At 39.6% G+C, this 18,769-nt stretch overlaps 1 protein-coding gene across 4 annotated transcripts in view; it reads right to left on the bottom strand.

The window, feature by feature from the left end:
- The window catches only part of mtor (mechanistic target of rapamycin kinase), a 283,244-nt gene that overhangs the window by 128,083 nt on the left and 136,392 nt on the right, over positions 1-18,769 (bottom strand). The gene's annotated exons all lie outside the window — the stretch shown is intronic.

Below are 18,769 nucleotides of genomic sequence, written 5' to 3'. Positions count from 1 at the left end.
CCATGGTGCACACATGACAGGCCAGTGACCCAATTCTGTGGCTATCAGAACAGTAATCAGGGTATGATCTTACAATTACTGACTGTCAAATTCCATGATTATTACAACAAATTCATAGAAATATTCTGGGATAGCATGGGGCTTTTTTCCCCTTGACATTCAGTGGCATTACCATCGCTGAATCTCCCACTACCAACATCCTGAGGGGTCACCATTGATCAGAAACTGAATTGGACTAGCCATATAAATATTGTGGCTACCAAAACAGGTCAAAGGCTAGGAATCCTGCAGCAAATAACTCACCTGTCTTCCCAAAGTCTGTTCATCATCTACAAGGTACAAGTCAGGAGTGGAATGGAATACTCTCAACTTGTCTGGATAAGTGCAACTTCAACAACACTCAAGAAGCACTACACCATCAATCACTCCACCACGGACGAACAGTGGGAGCTGTGTGTGTCATCTACAGGATTCACTGCAGAAACTTCCTTTGACAGCACTGTCAAAACCCACGACAATGATCATCTAGAAGGACAAGGGCAATAGATTTCAGGGAACACCACCACCTGGAAATTCCCCTTGAAGCCACTTACCATCCTGACTTGGAAAGATAGCGCTATTCCTTCATTGTTGCTGGGTCAAAATCCTGGAATTTCCTCCCTAACAGCACTGTGGTAATCGATACCTCAGGGACTGCTGTAGTTTAAGGCGGCAGCTCATGGGCAACTAGGGATGGGCAATAAATGCTGGTTTGCCCAGCGATGCCAACTTTCCATAAAATGAATTAAAATAAAACACCAGAGTGCTGAATAAAAATGGCTGGAAGAGTAAAGTGGTATCTACTTGCTCCTAAATTTATGCTCTTAAATGGAGAAGTACTAAAAATGCAAATTTCTTACTCTCTTTTACTCATTTCGTACACCAGATGGTTGAAAAAACTCCCTATAAGGTTAAATATCATTTCATTCCAGTACTAGATAATATTCACACAATAAGATTAGTAGGAAATTATGAACATGCTGTTGATTAGAACAAACAAGGTTCAAGTTATATACTGAATGAATAATGATAGGAACAATGAATGCACAAACAAATCAGCGCTTTTATAAAGGACTGAAGACATGATGTAGAAAGGCAAAAATTAAATAAGAGAGTTGCATACAAATAGCGCTTTTCAAAACCATCAAGTGTGTCAAGTCACGGGTGTAATGTGGGAAATGGGTTTGCTAGCTTTTGCACAACAAGCTCCCACAAAGTCTATGATGTGATAAAGATCAGATAATCTGTGATGTCGATTGAAGGATAAATAGTGGCCAGAACACCATAGAAATAGGTGGCAGTTTCAGGCAACTATTAAACAGCGAATTATAGACCAATGGGGAAAATTTTAGAGCCCATTATTAAAGATAGCAGAGCACTTGGTAAACAGTGGTAGAACTGGATAGAGTCAACATGGATTTACAAAAGAAAAATCATGCATGACAGATCTACTGGAATTCTTTGAAGATGTAACTAGTAGAGTTGAAAAGGGGAGCCAGTATATGTGGTTTATTTGGACCTTCAAAAGGCTTTCAACAAAGTCCCACATAAGAGATTAGTATGCAAAATTAACTAAATTTGTTTATTTATTTGATGTCACAAGTAGGCTTACATTAACACTGCAATGAAGTTACTGTGAAAATCTCCTGAATTGGAGGTAGTGCTTTCAGAGGGATAGAAAACTGGTTGGCAGGCAGGAAACAAAGAGTAGGGATAAACAGGAACTTTTCCAAATAGCAGCCTGTGACAACTGGGGTACTGCAGATCGGTGCTGGGACCCCAGCTGTTCACAATATATATGAATGATTCAGCTAAATGTAATATTTCCTAGTTTGCAGCTGATACAAAGCTGGGGGGGGGGGGGGGGGGGGGTGTGTGTGTGTGTGTGTGTGTGTGTGTGTGTGTGTGTGTGTGTGTGCGCGCGCGTGCGCGCGGGAGGGGGTGGGTGGGGGGGGGCGTGTTGGTGGTGGTGGATCCACTTTGGTAGCAAAAACAGGAAGGCATTATTTTCTGAATGGTTATAAATTAGGAGAGGGGAATGTGCAAGGAAACCTGGGTATCCTTGTACACCAGTGGCTGAAGATACGCATGCAAGGTGTAGTAGGCAATACAGAAGGCAAATGGTACATTGGCCGTTATAGTGACAGGATTAAACTACAGGAGCATGGATGTCATGCTGCAATAATATGGGGCCTTGGTGAGGCCACATGTGGAATATTGTGCGCAGTTTTGGTCTCCTTATCTGAGGAAAGATGTTCTTGCTATAGAGGGAGTGCAGAAAAGATTGATTTCTGAGATAGCAGTATTGACGTATGAGGAGAGATCTAGTTAGTTAGTTTTATATTTGCCGGAGTTCAGAAGAATAGGAGATCTCAGAAACCTATAAAATTCTAACAGGATTAGACAAGGTGGATGTAGGAAGGATGTTCCTGATGGTGGGGGTGACCAGAACCAGGGGTCAAAGTCTAAGGATACAGGCTAAACCTTTTAGGACTGAGATGGGAAGAAATTTCTTCACTCAAAGGGTGGTAAGCCTGTGGAATTCACTACCACAGAAAGCAGTTGATGACAAAACATTGTATGTTTCAAGAAGGAGTTAGGTATGGCTCTTGGGGCAAAGGAGGTCAAAGGATATGGGGAAGGGGAGGTGGAATCAGGCTGCTGAATTGGATGATTAGACATGATCATAATGAATGGCAGAGATGGCTCGAAGGACTAACTGGCCTATTCCCGCTATTTTCTATTCTCTTACTGTTCATAATCAGTGCACGTGCGTTTCTCAACCAGAGTATGTGATCAACTTTTGTGGATTTAAATAAAAATGATTATTTATTCATGCATTCACCAGGGGAAGTTTTGCACGATCACACACATTCGAAAAAATACATAGTTACATAGGATAACACACTTCTACCAATTACAAATGAAGGAAAAGTTCGGAAGTCACATTACTGGTTCATCTGACGAAACATGTTGCAGGACCATTGAAATAATACATTTTTACTCCTGAAAGGGTAGCCTTGGTGATTTCAATAGCTGGAGTCATATTTCAGCCTTGTTGCAGGATCCCTTCAAAGGGATGGACTTTTCCAGCAGATCTCAAAGTTGGTTACTTGTAGTTTTCTTACCAGGAGGTCAAGTTTTTGTGCATACGGACTTGGGATAGGAACCAGGTGGAAGATTTATAAGATGCAAGCAGCCACCAGGTTTAAAAAGACGTGGGTCTACTGCCCATTTCTGCTGTTTACATCCTCTAGCTAATGTTCCATGTAGACTGACTAGTTTCGCTCAGATTTTTTGAGATAAAACAAGTCGGTTTTGGTCACATCATCAACTGCTGTTGTCCACCCAAAATGGTTTGGAGTTTTGAAGCCATTGCTACACAATAGAAGCTGGCTATTCACACCCACCTTGATTAACTGGTTTCCGAAATTCTCTTTTGCTCAACATACAGCTCACAGTCAGTCAGCATAGGTGTTTATAGATTTTGAGTTCCGGGTAAACCACAAAAACAGCAGGTGTAAACCCCGAAAAGAGGTTTCATTTTGGTATTCATGAGGGAGGCTCCCATGGTTATTCAATCAGGAACTTTTCAGAGACTTATTGAAAAAAGGCAGCTGACCTTTCACAACCATCTTAGCAGTTTTGTTAGTGTCCATTTTTAAATAAAAGTCAGTTCCAGAAAATAATACACTGAATGCAATCAACGTTTAAAGGTATGAATAGATAGGCCTGCAGAGTGCATGACAATGAAAAATAAATTCAATGACATAAAAAGATAAATTCAATGACATAAAAAGATAAATTCAATGTCACCGAAATCTATTCTGGAAAAACATAGCTCCAGCATAGTACTGATGAAAAAGATATCCTAGCATTATCCATCCTTATAAATATAGGTAGTATGGTCATCAACTTTCCTAGGATTCTTTCCCCACTAAATGTTCACTCAGATACAAGAAGAATAATTATGTAACTCATAAATGAAATTCCTTGCTTCAAAACCATAAGTCAGATCACTCAGCCAGCCTGTCCAAGTCACCCTGCAGCCTTTTAAGACCATAAGACATAGGAGCAAAGTTAAGCCACTCAGCCTATCAAGGCTGCTCCACCATTCAATCATGGCTGATATTTTTCTCATCCCCATGCCTGCCTTTTTACCATAACACCAACCTACTTGTTAACCAAAAATCTATCTATCTCTATCTTAAAGACACTCAATGACCTGGCCTCCATAGACTTCTGCGGCAAAGATTCACCATTCTCTGGCTGAAGAAATTCCTCCTCATCTCTGTTTTAAAGAATTGTCCCTTTAGCACGAGGTTGTGCCTTCTGGTTCTAGTTTTGCCCTACTAATGGAAACATCCTCTCCATGTCCACTCTATCCAGGCCTCGCAGCATCCTGTAAGTTTCAATAAAATCTCCCCTCATCCTTCTAAACTCCAACGAGTACAGACCCAGAGTCGTCAACCGTTCCTCATATGACAAGCTCTTCATTCCAGGGATTAATCTTGGGAACTTCCTCTAGACCCTTTCCAAGGCCAGCATATCCTTCCTTACATATGGGGCACAAAACTTCAAATGAGGTCTGACCAGAGCCTTGTACAGCCTCAGAAGTACATCCCTGCTCTTGTATTCTAGCCCTCGTGACATGAATGCTAACGTTGCATTTGCCTTCCTGTAACTCAACCTGCACATTAACCTTATGAGAATCTTGAACAATGACTCCCAAGTCCCTTAGCATCTTCCCCACAGCACACACTGTCACTGGCTTAGTGTCTTCTACAAATTTGGAGATATTGTATTCAGTTCCTTGGTCCAAATCATTAATGTATATGGTGAAAAGCTGGGGTCCCAGCACTGAACACTGCAGTACCTCACTAGCCACTGCCTGCCACTCTGAAAAGGACCCGTTTATTCCCACTCTCTGCTTCCTGTCTGCCAACAAGTTTTTTATTCACGTCAATATATCGCCCCCAATACCATGAGCTTTAGTTTTGCTCACTAATCTCTTGTATGGAACCTTGTCAAAAGTCTTTTTAAAGTCCAGACACACAATATCCACTGGTTCACCCTTGCCTACTCTACTGGTGACATCCTCAAAAAATTCCAAAAGATTTGTCAAATATAGTTTTCCTATAATGAGTCCATGCTGACTTGGACTGATCTGTCACCGCTTTCCAAATGTGCATTTATTACATCCTTCAGACTTGACTCCAGCATTTAACCCACCATCGCTATCAGGCTAAAAACAGCCTATAATTCCCTGTTTTCTCTCCTTTTTTAAAAAGTGGGGTTATATTAGTTATCTTCCAATCCATTGGAATGCTTCCAGTGTCTATAGAATGCTGGAAAATGATCACCAATACATCCACTATTTCTATGCCCACTTCCTTAAGTACTCCGGGATGCAGATCACCAGGCCCTGGAGACTTTTCATGTTTCAATCCCAGCAATTTCCCCAATACAATTTCCTGACTATTAAGGATTTCCTTCAGTTCCTCCTTCATGCTAGACCCTCTGTCCCCTAGTATTTCTGCATAACATCTACAGAACACTAAATAAATCTAAATAGAACAATGTAGCTCAACTTTTCCTCCAGCATAGGAGATGGCAATAACATGGAAATGTATATAAATTTCATTTTTTTCCCTCATTTTAAGAGTCAGCCTATTTTCCAGTCTTAAATCCATAAACACAGCTGCATAATTTAATGAAACCTATGCTCAGTGGTAAATATTGGAGATGGTACAGTTACACATCAGTAGCATATTATACTATTTAAGGAAAAGGACAATTCAGTAGTACAACGCATTAGTTTGCTGACTCACTCCCACAAACAACACAGATTGAAGTCTATAAATTACTATACAAGTAGTTTCCATCCCTGACTGAACAAACAGGATGAGAAACAGATGGAAAGCTTTCACACAAATCTGACCAGCCAATTCCAGAGCAGGAAGTGAGGGGAGCTGGTGGGGGGGACAGAAGCCTGGGAAATCACCTACTCTTCACCCACAGAAGGTGAATTACATGGGAGACTAGAAGAGGAGAATAAATGCCTTATAAGTAATCATAAACAATTAAGTGCACTCATGTTCATCTTACTATTCACGATCAAACGGGGTGCAGGGATTTAAGCAAAATCAAAAAATGCTGCAAATGTTACATCTGTTTGTTGACATTCCAAAATAGGTGACAGCATGTAAGAGTATTTGAATTTTCAATCAGCATGAACCTCAGCAATCATACTGAATTAAATTTCTAACCTTCAGTGGAGAGTTGTGCAGCTATATGTGCAATAATATGTTAAAGTTCACCCATATTGCTGAAATCCTTAATTTACAACAAAGTTAGCCATTAAAAGCTTGCATTTTAGTTCAATTTGCAATATTATTAACACAGTGGAACAAACTGAAAGATCAAAATACAGTCTCTTTATACCAGGTTGTATCTGTTCTGTACTTGTGAAATTAGTATTACAGCAACTTTTAATGTGAGTTATTATAAAAATAACAATAAGCAGAGGCTGATCAAAAACCTCAAATCTGGTCAGAACTCTTGACAGAACAGACCAGGTATTGACTCTTGTTGGTAGAAGAACAATGTGTTATCCATGTTCCAAAGAGGAAACCAGATGTCTGTGTCATGGCCCTGCTTTTATCAGCTATAGACTGCTGTGGTCTAGAATTACTGCACAGCATGCTGCAAAAAAGCTCCACACACTAATTCGCAGTATATTTACAATGCATCACATTCTTCACATTGGTTTCAATTGCACTGCAATTTTATCTGTGCAATTTTGAAAAACGAATGGATAACCTTCAGTGAAATGTGATATGTCCACTTATCCCTCAGAAAAAGATGTTATAAGCTTCATAAAACAAAGAGTGTTATGAAAAAATGCCATATTGGGGGAAAAATTAATCACGCATTTTTGAGCTGTGCAAACTTCACTGATTCCCTCTCATTTGGGAGTTCGACTCAGCAGATATGGCTGAATGATGGCAGGACAGATCTCATGGAAACTGAAACCTGCAGTGTAGCTCTTAGAAATGATACAAATCACTCTGTATGTAAATATGTAATATAGCATATGTAAATAAAAAAAGGTAGACTATCATTTAGATAGCACGTAATCCATGGCTTTTAGAAATGATACAAATCACTTTGTACGTAATGAATTCCCTTTGCGGGCACTGGGAGTTATGTGGTCAGACCTGGCTGCTATTTTACATACAACACCTCACAAACAGCAATGAGGTGAATGGTTGGTTAATTACGTTTTTGTGTTACTGTAGGAAGGAGCATAATTGGTCAGCGCACTGGCTAAATGCCTTTCTCTTCTTTAAAAAAAGTGCCACAGATTCTTTAAAATGCACTTCAACAACTGTAAAAGTAGTGCAAGTCTTTAGAAAACACCTTCAAATAGAAATAATATTCATCAGTAAAACAGTTTTTCGACCACCAACTGAGTATCAACTGATAATCAGCAATTAAAAACAGAATTTCAATTCCTGTAATTTTCTGGTTGTGGATCAAATTCATGTGTAGTACTTCCTTGACTTAATCCATCCGATTTATATCTATTTCACACAACCCTAATTAACTAAAAAGGAAATGTATGCAAGTCTGGCTCATTTTCACACTGTTCAGTCAAAAGATAAACCAAAGAATGATCTAAATGATGAACATATTTTATACTTAAATCAAAGCCATATTTTCACTTAAAGAACTTAAGTATAACCAGAAATATATTTCAAATGTCAATTTTAAAATTTACATCCAAAGTAAAACTTGTAAAATTGAATTTCCCCTGCAATGATCTCACTCCATATAAACATCAAAGCATGGGTCTTCAAAATAATTTAAACTTTCAGGAATTAACAGAGCACAAAATCATTATACAAAATAGCACAGAGAGAATGACATACAAGGCATAATGTAAATCTTTAGGTTCAAATCCTAATTTTTTTGTGTATGATTCAGAAATGCATAATCAGATTCCAAAACAATTCAAACTGAGATTTGAAGGACCAGTCATTAGTGATCACGGGCAGTAACATCCCTCCTTCAACAACAGAACTTTAGCACAGGAGTTGTATGTTGCAGGGCAATCAAATTCAGGATTGGAATTATTAAAAGTAAATTAGATTTTACCATCTCATATCTTTGTTTTATACAAACCCACCAATAGCAAGGAAATATTGGTGTAACTACATCCTTACTAATCATAAAAAAGTCACTGCTGTAATTTCCACATTGGTGTAGAGTAGCAGGTCCCATCTGACACTAACGTGCATTAAATTCAAGCACCTCCACAAAGCTTACACCAAGTGCACTACAACTCCACCACATGCAGAACTCCGCTTGCCTGAACAACCACATTTCAAAAGCTCTCAGGCAGTTCACTGGACCACATGCAACTGCCAAAACTTTGACTGGAGCGTCTTGAAATTCTTAGAAAGCAGACAGGCACCCGCACTACTCAATGAAGTGAAAAATTATCTGGAATGCTCAGATAGCCACTTGCAATGACATCCATTCTCACTGCACCTGAAGGTTGGTTAGCCCAAGGTTAATGGAAATGAGAAACAGGTCTGCCAACTCATCATTGGAAACAGGTGCCACTGCACTATAGCTGCAGCTTAAGAGAGATGCAAGTTCCATCTGAACATATGAAACTATTTATTTTTAAGGGTTGCATACGTCAAAATGTCACATTTTAAATCAACATCAGTGGCCATCACTGCTAATTAGTGACGCATGGCCAAATTTAAACACCCCAATTTCAAAGGAGCAAGACAATCAGAAAATTGAGTCATAGTGGAAATGATTAGTTAATTTATAAATTTACTTCCAAAAATTACACTAAATGTAGGTTAAAAGTACAAACATATACACAGCAGAGCTACTAATTGCAGGAAAATAGGAAATAACTGGTTTAACTACAGTTATTTCTACTCGTATTGATACAATGTTCTGAGAAAGATGTCTAATTAATACTGGAACTATAAACAAAAATGAGAGTATATTAAGAAAGTATTAGGGATTAGCAGGAATAAATATGATCTGTATGACAAGCAATTATGAGAACAGTGGAATCTGGAAATTGGCCATATAGCTGATAATGAGGTGGTTAGCTGCAGGAAGATAACAATGGCCTGGTCAGGTGGGCAGAAAAGTGGCAAATGAAATTCAAATTGGTGAAAGGTGAGGTAATGCATTTGGGCAGGTCAAACAAGGCGAAGGATTGCACACGATTAATGGGAGCATATGGAGAAGTGTTGAGAGAGTGAGGGACCTTGAAGTGAAATTTCAGATTCTTAAAGTTGCAGAAAAGGTAGATAAAATGGTTAAAGCAGTTTATGGAATCATAAGAGTAGGGCGGTTATGGTGGAACTATACAAATCATTACAGGCTACAACTTGTGTATAGTTCCAGTCACCTTATTACCGAAAGGATGTAAATGCACCAGAGAAGGTACAGAGGAGATTTACAAGGACATTGCCAGTACTTGAAAAATGCAGCCATGTGGAAAGACTGGATAATTCTCCTTAGAACTGAGGGGGCTGGGGGCAGATGTGATCGAGATTAACAAAATTATGAGGGGCTGAGTGTGGATGGGAAGGACCTATTTACCTCAGCAGAGAAGTTAGTGATTAGGGGAGATGGAATTAAAAGATTGGTAGAAAAATGAGACAGGGGAGATGAGAAAAAACAAACTACCAAGAGGGTATTATAGGTAAGGACCTCATTACCTGAAAATGGTACTAGAGACAGACACCTTCAACTCATTTAAAGTAGATGGATATGCACTTAAAATGCCACAATCTCTTGGGTTACAGGCCAAATGCTGGAATGTGGGATTAGGTAAGGTGGCTCGTTTTTTGGTTGGCAGAGAGATGATAGCTCAAGTAGCCTCCTGTGCCATAAACGTTTAATGATTCTATGACATGTGGTGATTATTTTTGCATTATTATAGTCTCAGAATTTAATAATTTAAATCCCTTACTTGGAAACACATTTGGAAGCTATTTCTCATTTCTGACAAAAACGTAGCTTGCGAACAATGTGAAGTCTGTGGATCTTCTGGAGGTTTCCACAAGCCCTTGCGTAAGTGCGGCGACCAAAACTGCACACGGTACTCCAGCTGCGGCCTCACCAGTGCCCTGTACAGCTGCAGCAAGACCTCCCTACTTTTATATTCAATCCCCCTTGCTATGAAGGCCAGCATCCCATTCGCCTTCCTGACCACCTGCTGCACCTGTAGGCTGGGTTTTTGCGACTCATGCACCAGGACCCCGAGGTCCCTCTGCACTGCCGCCTGCTGCAGTTTTTCGCCAAGTAAGTAATAGTCCTTCCTACCATTATTCCTACCAAAGTGGACAACCTCACATTTGCCAACATTAAATTCCATTTGCCAGTTCCTGGCCCATTCGCCCAGCCTATCCAGATCCTTCTGCAGACTCTCCACACCCTCTGCACAATTTGCCGTTCCACCAATCTTGGTGTCATCAGCAAATTTCGACACCATACACTCGGTTCCCTCCTCCAGATCATCTATATAAATGGTAAATAGCTGAGGCCCCAACACCGACCCCTGGGGCACTCCACTAGTCACCAACCGCCAATCCGAATAGCACCCATTGACCCCCACTCTCTGCCTCCTATTTGACAGCCAATCCTCTATCCACGCTAACACCCTACCCCCAACTCCATGCCCCCTGACCTTCTGTAATAACCTCTTGTGAGGCACCTTGTCAAACGCCTTCTGAAAATCAAGAAACACCACATCCACCGGCTCTCCTCTATCCACCGCCCTAGACACATCCTCATAGAACTCCAATAAATTTGTCAGACACGACTTCCCCTTAACGAAACCATGCTGCGTCTGCTCTATCAAACAATTCTCAAGATGCCTCGCTATTTTCTCCTTGATCACGGATTCTAACATTTTACCGACAACAGATGTTAAACTAACCGGCCTATAATTCCCTGCCTTTTGCCTGCCACCCTTCTTAAACAACGGCGTAACATTAGCCGTTTTCCAATCTTCCGGCAGTTCCCCGGAATCCAGCGATGTTTGGAAAATAATCACCAAGGCATCCACTATCACCTCCCCCATTTCTTTCAGAACTCTTGGATGCATTCCATCTGGTCCTGGGGACTTGTCCACAATCGGTCCCTCCAGTCTGTCGAGCACCGCCTCTCTAGTAACAATAATGTCATTCAGACCCTCCGCTCCTACCATCTTTCCATCGCTAACAGCCGGCAAACTACTCACGTCCTTCTCCATGAAGACCGAAACAAAAAAGTTATTCAAGGCCTCAGCCATTTCCCCATCCCCTACCACTAAGTCCCCCCTCTCATCCTCTAAGGGTCCAATGTTCACCCTAGCCAGCCTTTTCCTTTTTATTTATAAAAACTCTTGCTATCCTTTTTTATATTAAGCGCTAGCCCAGCTTCATAGTTTATCCCACCCTTCTTTATCAACTTCTTTGTCATTCTTTGTTGACATTTAAACCTCTCCCAATCCTCTTCTCGCCCACTACTCTTAGCTACTCTAAACGCATCCGCTTTTAATTTAACACTTTCCTTTACGGGAAGGTTAAAAGAAAGTGTGATTTTTAGATGTGCTTGATTTTTTTGGATAAAAGATATTCAATCTGTACCATCCACAATGGCAACCAGACCTGTATATGTTGAATACATTGAAAGACTAAGGGAATGAGAACAATATACGTACAGTAGAAAATCTTATGATGAGAAAGACAGGTTCCTACGGATGCACTGTGAACTGAATCAGCTTTTTTGTTATAGCATGAAGGGCTCCACTTTAGCTTCCAGCTGTTTTACCCAGGCTATTGTTGAACAATTAAACAAAAATCTAAGTTACAAAATGGTTACTTTCACTCAATCCTTCAAAACTAATAATTTTTATACTTGAAATTGTAAATGTTACTACAGAACAATTTATTTTTGAATGCTTGGTCCTGCCATTCACTACATTACCCGAATGGAATCTGGATCAGACATTGTTGTATAACATATTGCTGCCTGACAATAATAAAAAATTACTAAACTATATATATATTGTACTTTATTCTGCCCACTCTAACTGAATAAGTCCTTTGCAGCTGCTACAAAGACGGACATAGCAATAGGTCAATTTTAAAGAGTCTTACCACCTGCAAAGATCAAATTTTAAGATCTTTTTATTTCTCTCTCTGTTTCTGACAATAACTTTGAACAACCGCTCAAAATAATAAATGTTGATGATCTAATTTGGAAAGTGGGTGGACAGTGGGAAGATAGGTTATTGAATCACTGGTTGACCTAATCCTCCAAACACCAAATAACTGTCCTTCAACACTGCAGTTTGTTTTGACACTTCAGCTTCAACTGTTTATGCTGATAATACTAGTCAATTCAGATAAAGGGAGAAAACTGTCATTGGAAAAGGAAGCGAGCTAGAAAATACAAATACTTCAAAAAATTCCCTTCTTCCAAACAAGCTATCTATCCATGTGACATCAACCTGCATTCATAGAACAATGGAAAAAGGCCAAGACACAAACCCAGAGTGTGATATGAAAAACAGATCCAAGGAAATATTAGAAAACCGTCTCAAAGCTTTGTACAAGAGAGGGGTTTAAAGAAGGTTGGTTGAAAAGGGGAGTGGAGATATTAGGGAGAGATTACAAGGCCCAAGTGGCAAAAAGCATGACCACCAATAGTGGGATGAAGGAAAGGAGGATAAAAGAGGAAAAGAACTGAAAAACAGAGCTCTGGAAAGAGCAGCTTTCTGGGAGGGTAAAGAAATAAGGAGGTGTGAGGGTTTGAAAGATTTAAACATAAAGATAGCAATTTTCAATTCGGAAGCCAGGAGCCAATGTGGCTCAGTGCAGATAGCAGTGATGTATAAGAAGGACTTTGTGCAGGCTGCATGCAGTAACTTAAGGGATGAGCTGAAGTTGCAAGATTGGTCAGAAAGAAACAAGCTGATAACAAAAGTGTGGATCAGTGTTTCAAGGACAGAGGGGCTGAGTAGGGTTGGAGACAGATGATGTTACAAAGGGGCTAGAGACAAAATGGGATTTGAAACCCACTGCAGGAAAGAATAGAATCTGAATAGACTTACGTTCTTGTAAATTATTTGGGGATTTTGTAGACATTCACAATTTACAATAAAATTGTAATGTTTTCCCCAGAGCTTCCATGGTGGTTTATTGCAGTATTTTATACAGGAAAACAAAATGATCAATCTGTAAATTTCCATTTGCATTTTGTTGCCAACCCCCAAGGTAATTTTATTTTAAATTGTAAACAAATTATGCTAGGTTTCCATTTTTCAAACACTATATCAGTAATTTTTGATATCTCTAACAGCTATATGAACTTAGTTCACCATTTTAAACAAAATGATCTACTTTAATGCATGATGTTTGATTGCCCATAGCACCACAAAGAAAATGTCTGTCTCCTGTAAATGTTCACAAATCAAAAAATAACGCATTTTAGTAGTTACTAAGCTATTAAAGGAATGTCTCTCATTTGAGGAGTTCAGCAATGTTCAAAGATCACATTTGCTGGTTAATACATTGTTGATGAGGGCAGGATAAAACAGTGTGAGCCATTTATGCTTTTCTTCCTTTACATTTCATTTCACGTCTAAGTATAACAAAAATGCATTAATCTATCAATTCAATTATTGCACTCAAACCAAAGACAAAGCCAAGAAGGCTGTGAGTTTAAACCCTGCATCAGGGTTTGAACGTAATTCAGGCTGACAATTCAGTGCCTTGTTATGGAGTGCTGCGTTATTTCCACTGCGAGTCTTTGTTTGGTATAAATACAGATTAGTCAAAATTTGAAAACGAGCTCCGTCTGTCCCCATAACGCTCGACTCCCTTGTCCATCAAAAATTCAACACAACCTTGAATATATTCATGACATTGCATCCACAGCGCTCTGGTGAAGCGAATTCGACAGCTAATGACTCTGAGCGAAAGAAATCTCAACTCAATCTTAAATGGGAGTTCCCTATTTTTTAAACTCAAACTGCTAGTTTTAGATTCACCCAAGGGGTAACGTTTTTTCAGAATCAAGTCCCTTCAAGATCTTTGAAGTTTCAATTTATGATTTCTCAAATGGAAACTCTCCATCTTGGTTCAACGGCCAATGGAAGGTGCAAATTGGAAGGATTACTTTCCAACATTGGGGATTGGTAGAAGGGTTATCACAGTACAGGAGGCCATTAAGCCCATCAATACTTACTAGCTCTCTCTCTTGTGAACAGTTCAATCAGACCCATTCACCCACTCTACTCTTACAGCCCTAAAGGTCCCATCCAATTTCCTTTTGAAATCAATCATGCCCACTTCCATCAACCTCATAGGCAGCGAGTTCCAGGTCATTACCACTTGCTATGTAAAAAAGTTCTTCTCACATCTCCTGCATTTCTTGTCCAAAACTTTTAAATCTGCATCTCCCAGTCCTGTACCAGCTTTTCTTTGTTTGTCCTACTAAATCTGTCATGATTTTACACACCTCTATCATATTTCCCAGCAAGGAGCATCAGAAGCGGAAAGCCAGTGTCCATGCTTTAGCACATCCCACTTCACATCCTTCCATATATTTCAACGCAGAGTCCCTTGGCAATACATAGTTATAGTGAAGTTTCTGAAGGAACAGTGTAACTCGGATAGCAACTTCCTGATTTTGGCACTTAACTGTGGATGTTATTTGCTAGACATTGCTGTCTGATTTACTTTTTAGTAATAGTGAATGTTGTCAGCCTGACCATTAATTACAAGCATTTTGCAGTAAAAGTATTTTCACTGTGTAGAACTATTTACACAACCTTTAACACCATTACTTCTATGAAACTCATCTCCAAATTCTGTGGTCTGGGCCACGGCTCCTCCCTCTGCGACTGGATCCTGAACTTCCTAACCCACAGATCACAATCAGTAAAAATAGGCAACAACACCTCCTCCACGATCATCCTCAACACCAGTGCCCCACAAGGCTGTTTCTCAATCCCTAATATACTTCTTATACACCTATGATTGTTTGGCCAAATTCCCTTTTCAAGTTTGCTAATGACACCACCATAGTAGGTCGGATCTCAAACAATGACTAGACAAAGTAGAGAATCTGGTGAACTGGTATGACGACAATAATCTCTCCCTCAATGTCAACAAAACGAAAGAGATTGTCACCAACTTCAGGAAGCATAGTGAAGAACATGCTCTTGTCTACATTAATGGGGGCTAAATAAAAATGGTCGAGAACTTCAAGTTTTTAGATGTCCAGATCGCCAATGACCTGTCCTCGTCCCCCCATGATGACACTATAGTTAAGAAAGCCCACCGATGCCTCTATTTTCTCTGAAGACTAAGGAAATTTGGCATGTTAGCTATGACTCTCACCAACTTTTACAAATGCATCATAGAAAGCATTCTTTCTGGTTGTATCACAGCTTGGTATGGTGCCTGCTCTGCCCAAGACTGCAAGAAAGCGCAACGGGACCCCATATACCCCCGACATTTACTCTTCCACCTTCTTCCATCGGGAAAAAGATACAAAAGTCTGAGGTCACGTACCATCCGACTCAAGAAAGCTTCTTCCCTGCTGCTGTCAGACTTCTGAATGGACTTACCTTGCATTAAGTTGGTCCTTTTCTACACCCTAGCTATGCCTGTAACACTACATTCTGCCCTCTATTTTCTTACACTATGAATGTTATGCTTTGTTTGTATAGCGCGCAAGAAACAATACTTTTCACTGTATACTAATACACGTGACAATACTAAATCAAATAAAAACATTAAAAATCAGGGATGGAACAAAACCTCAGTGTATTGCTCATCATATTACACGCCTTGCAATTATCCTTTGGAACTGCAATTCAACTTTATTATATTCTCCCATGAGCTACATTACATTATTTTTGAGCATATTAATGTCATATTAGTCATCAATATAATTCTGGCATCACTTTAACTGGTATTTACAATATCTATTACAGCATGTACATTGCACAGAGGACATAATGGTTATCTAGTTCAGTCGAACTGCTGATATGACAAAGTCTACTTAAATTTATGCCATCTAAGGTCCTAGATTTAAAGACAGCTTTATTACTTGATTCAGTTATCCATAATTCTGCAATGACACCCTCAAACTTTTAAGAGGATAACCTCACCTAAATATGCATCTACACAAAAGTTCAAATTCAGTCATTAATTTTTAAGGTTTAAGTTAAGTTTTCAATGAAAATAATTGTTCACTTGCTTGCTATTAATTGTGATAACCTACAAGATCTCTTATAATCGAGAGCACTTTGTCTAAATGCCTTCCGATTGTTCAGATTCATTTTTAACTTAATCCGTTCTAAGCACAGCTGAGGGAAGTCAACACCTAATTGCTTGAGAAATTTGAGTACCAGTTAGCCATACAGGACAGCAAGCATGGGGGAAAATTGAAGATAAAATGAAAAGTTCCAATCTATCATAATCATTGCTGGGGATGTGTGGGAGAAGTAAAGCAAATGTCACTCTTATGCCTGTTGTGCAGCACACCTTGTGTTTCAACACTTTTTTTTCTCAAATTATAGTGGAGTCTGGCATGCTGATAGACATGTTAAACTTTCTATGAAGAAATAATAACAGTCACTGCCAGTTCAACTTGGATTTAAAAAGGTAACAAAAACACTTAAGAGGAGGGCTAAACTACATCATGGCATTTGACAATCAGACTGTTAGGAAAGATAAAAGAAGGAAAGGAATGTTGCAAATTGAAACAAGTAATAAAAGCAGCTATATATGGGAAGTAAGGGCAATTAACAGTCACTTAAGACCTACAATGGAAAAGTGAAAATACTCCCCCATTTAAAGTAGATATTACATCGATAAGGATCTTTAATTTCAAGTTGCATAACTGCTTACTCACTGTGACTGTTACAAGAATCAACATTGCAGCACAGATTTAGTTGAAAATTATTGAATATTGAACAAATAAGGAAATAACTTGAGATAAACACTAGGATAGGCAGGACTTGTGCAGGGCAGGATATGAGTGACCAGATTTCAAAGAGGATGGAAGGTCAACCGTGAGAGCATTTAAAAAGTTAATGAGAAAAACATGGATTAGGCCTTGTTTTGCAGGTAGGTTGAGGCAGGTATAGATGTGGGAAATATTACAGAAGCAGTTGGTTGGGTCAATAATGGGTTGGAAGTCAGTACACAGCGTAATAGCATGCTGAGGTTGCAAATCTCAGACAGTGGCTGGGGTGTGGTCTGGAGTCGATGATTAAGCTGTGAAAGTGGCTTCAGCTTTCCAAACATTTAACTGAAGGAAATTGCAATTCATCCAAAACAATTGATTGGACAAGTAAAATAACAACACTGAGATAGGTAGAGATTGATGCCAGTGCATGTGAAAGCAAACCTCATGTCCTCAGATATTGTCAGTAGGCAGCAGTACACAGAGAAAGTGGAATGGAGCTAAGGATATATTGTAGGGTCACTCAAAAGGTAGTGGTCTAGGTATAGGAGGGAAACATCACTGGACCTGTGGTTTGATAGGTAGGAGTGGAACCAAGTGAGGGCAGTTCCACCGAAAAAGAAAAATAAAAGTATAGGAGGAGGATGATCCAAGGCTATTGAGATGATTGAGATGTCATTGAGCATTTCAAGATCATTATTGTGTTGCTATTAAATTGTCACAACATTAAACTTTATTCAAACTCATGCCCTTCCTAGGAAGTTAGTTACTCTGGCTCACAGTTTTTCTTTTCCATTGGAACTCATATATAGACTTCAGTGCCCATATAGATGCAGAAAACTAATAATTAGAACTACTGTAATTTGGACCATTTTACAGAGATCTGCATCCCCGCAGATTAAAATTTCTCATTTCTTCTTTATTTTTGCAATATAACTAAACAGACTATATTTATTTTGGCTTTTTTCCCCCCAGTCCTGAAGACTGTTAATTGGAATAAGAACATAAGAACATAAGAAATAGGAGCAGGAGTAGGCCATCTAGCCCTTCGAGCCTGCCCCGCCATTCAATAAGATCATGGCTGATCTGTCGTGGCTCAGTTCCACATCCCGCCCTCTCCCCATAACCCTTAATCCCCTCTCTTATCAAAAACCCATCAACCCGCGTCTTAAAAATATTTAGCGAGGTAGCCTCCACCACTTCAACGGGCAGAGAATTCCGGAGATTCACCACCCTTTGAGTGAAGAAGTTCTCCCTCAACTCCGTTCTAAACCGCGCCCCCTTTATCTTGAGGCTGTGCCCCCTAGTCCTACTGTCCTTTCTGAGCAGGAAGAGTCTCTCCATCTCTATCCTATCCATCCTATTCATCATCTTATATGTGTCAATGAGATCTCCCCTCATTCTTCTAAACTCTAATGAGTACAAGCCTAGTTTATTCAGCCTCTCCTCTCGATAAAAAACACATTTCCGGATGTTCAAGTGTTTATGAAACTAAATGTTAATTTTATAGGTCACATCAGAAGAACATTAACTTTTGGTAGCATTCCTGACAAACGGGACTAAGTCTCATAGCCTTTTGGAATGTGAAGGGAAATGCTAGATAATGAGCAGGAGGGAGAAGCAGAAATGACTGGGGAAGAGTCCAAGAGAAGAATAACAAGGTTTTTGAAACAGAAACTCAGGTAGCTGTAATGAACAGAGGCTTAGTAATGGAAAG

This window comes from Carcharhinus amblyrhynchos, chromosome 30 (assembly GCF_965287045.1).
Source record: "Carcharhinus amblyrhynchos chromosome 30, sCarAmb.v2.hapA, whole genome shotgun sequence".
Lineage (NCBI taxonomy): Eukaryota > Metazoa > Chordata > Chondrichthyes > Carcharhiniformes > Carcharhinidae > Carcharhinus > Carcharhinus amblyrhynchos.
Note: the sequence above shows the minus strand (reverse complement) of the source record. Positions and strands in the feature narration are given on the sequence as shown.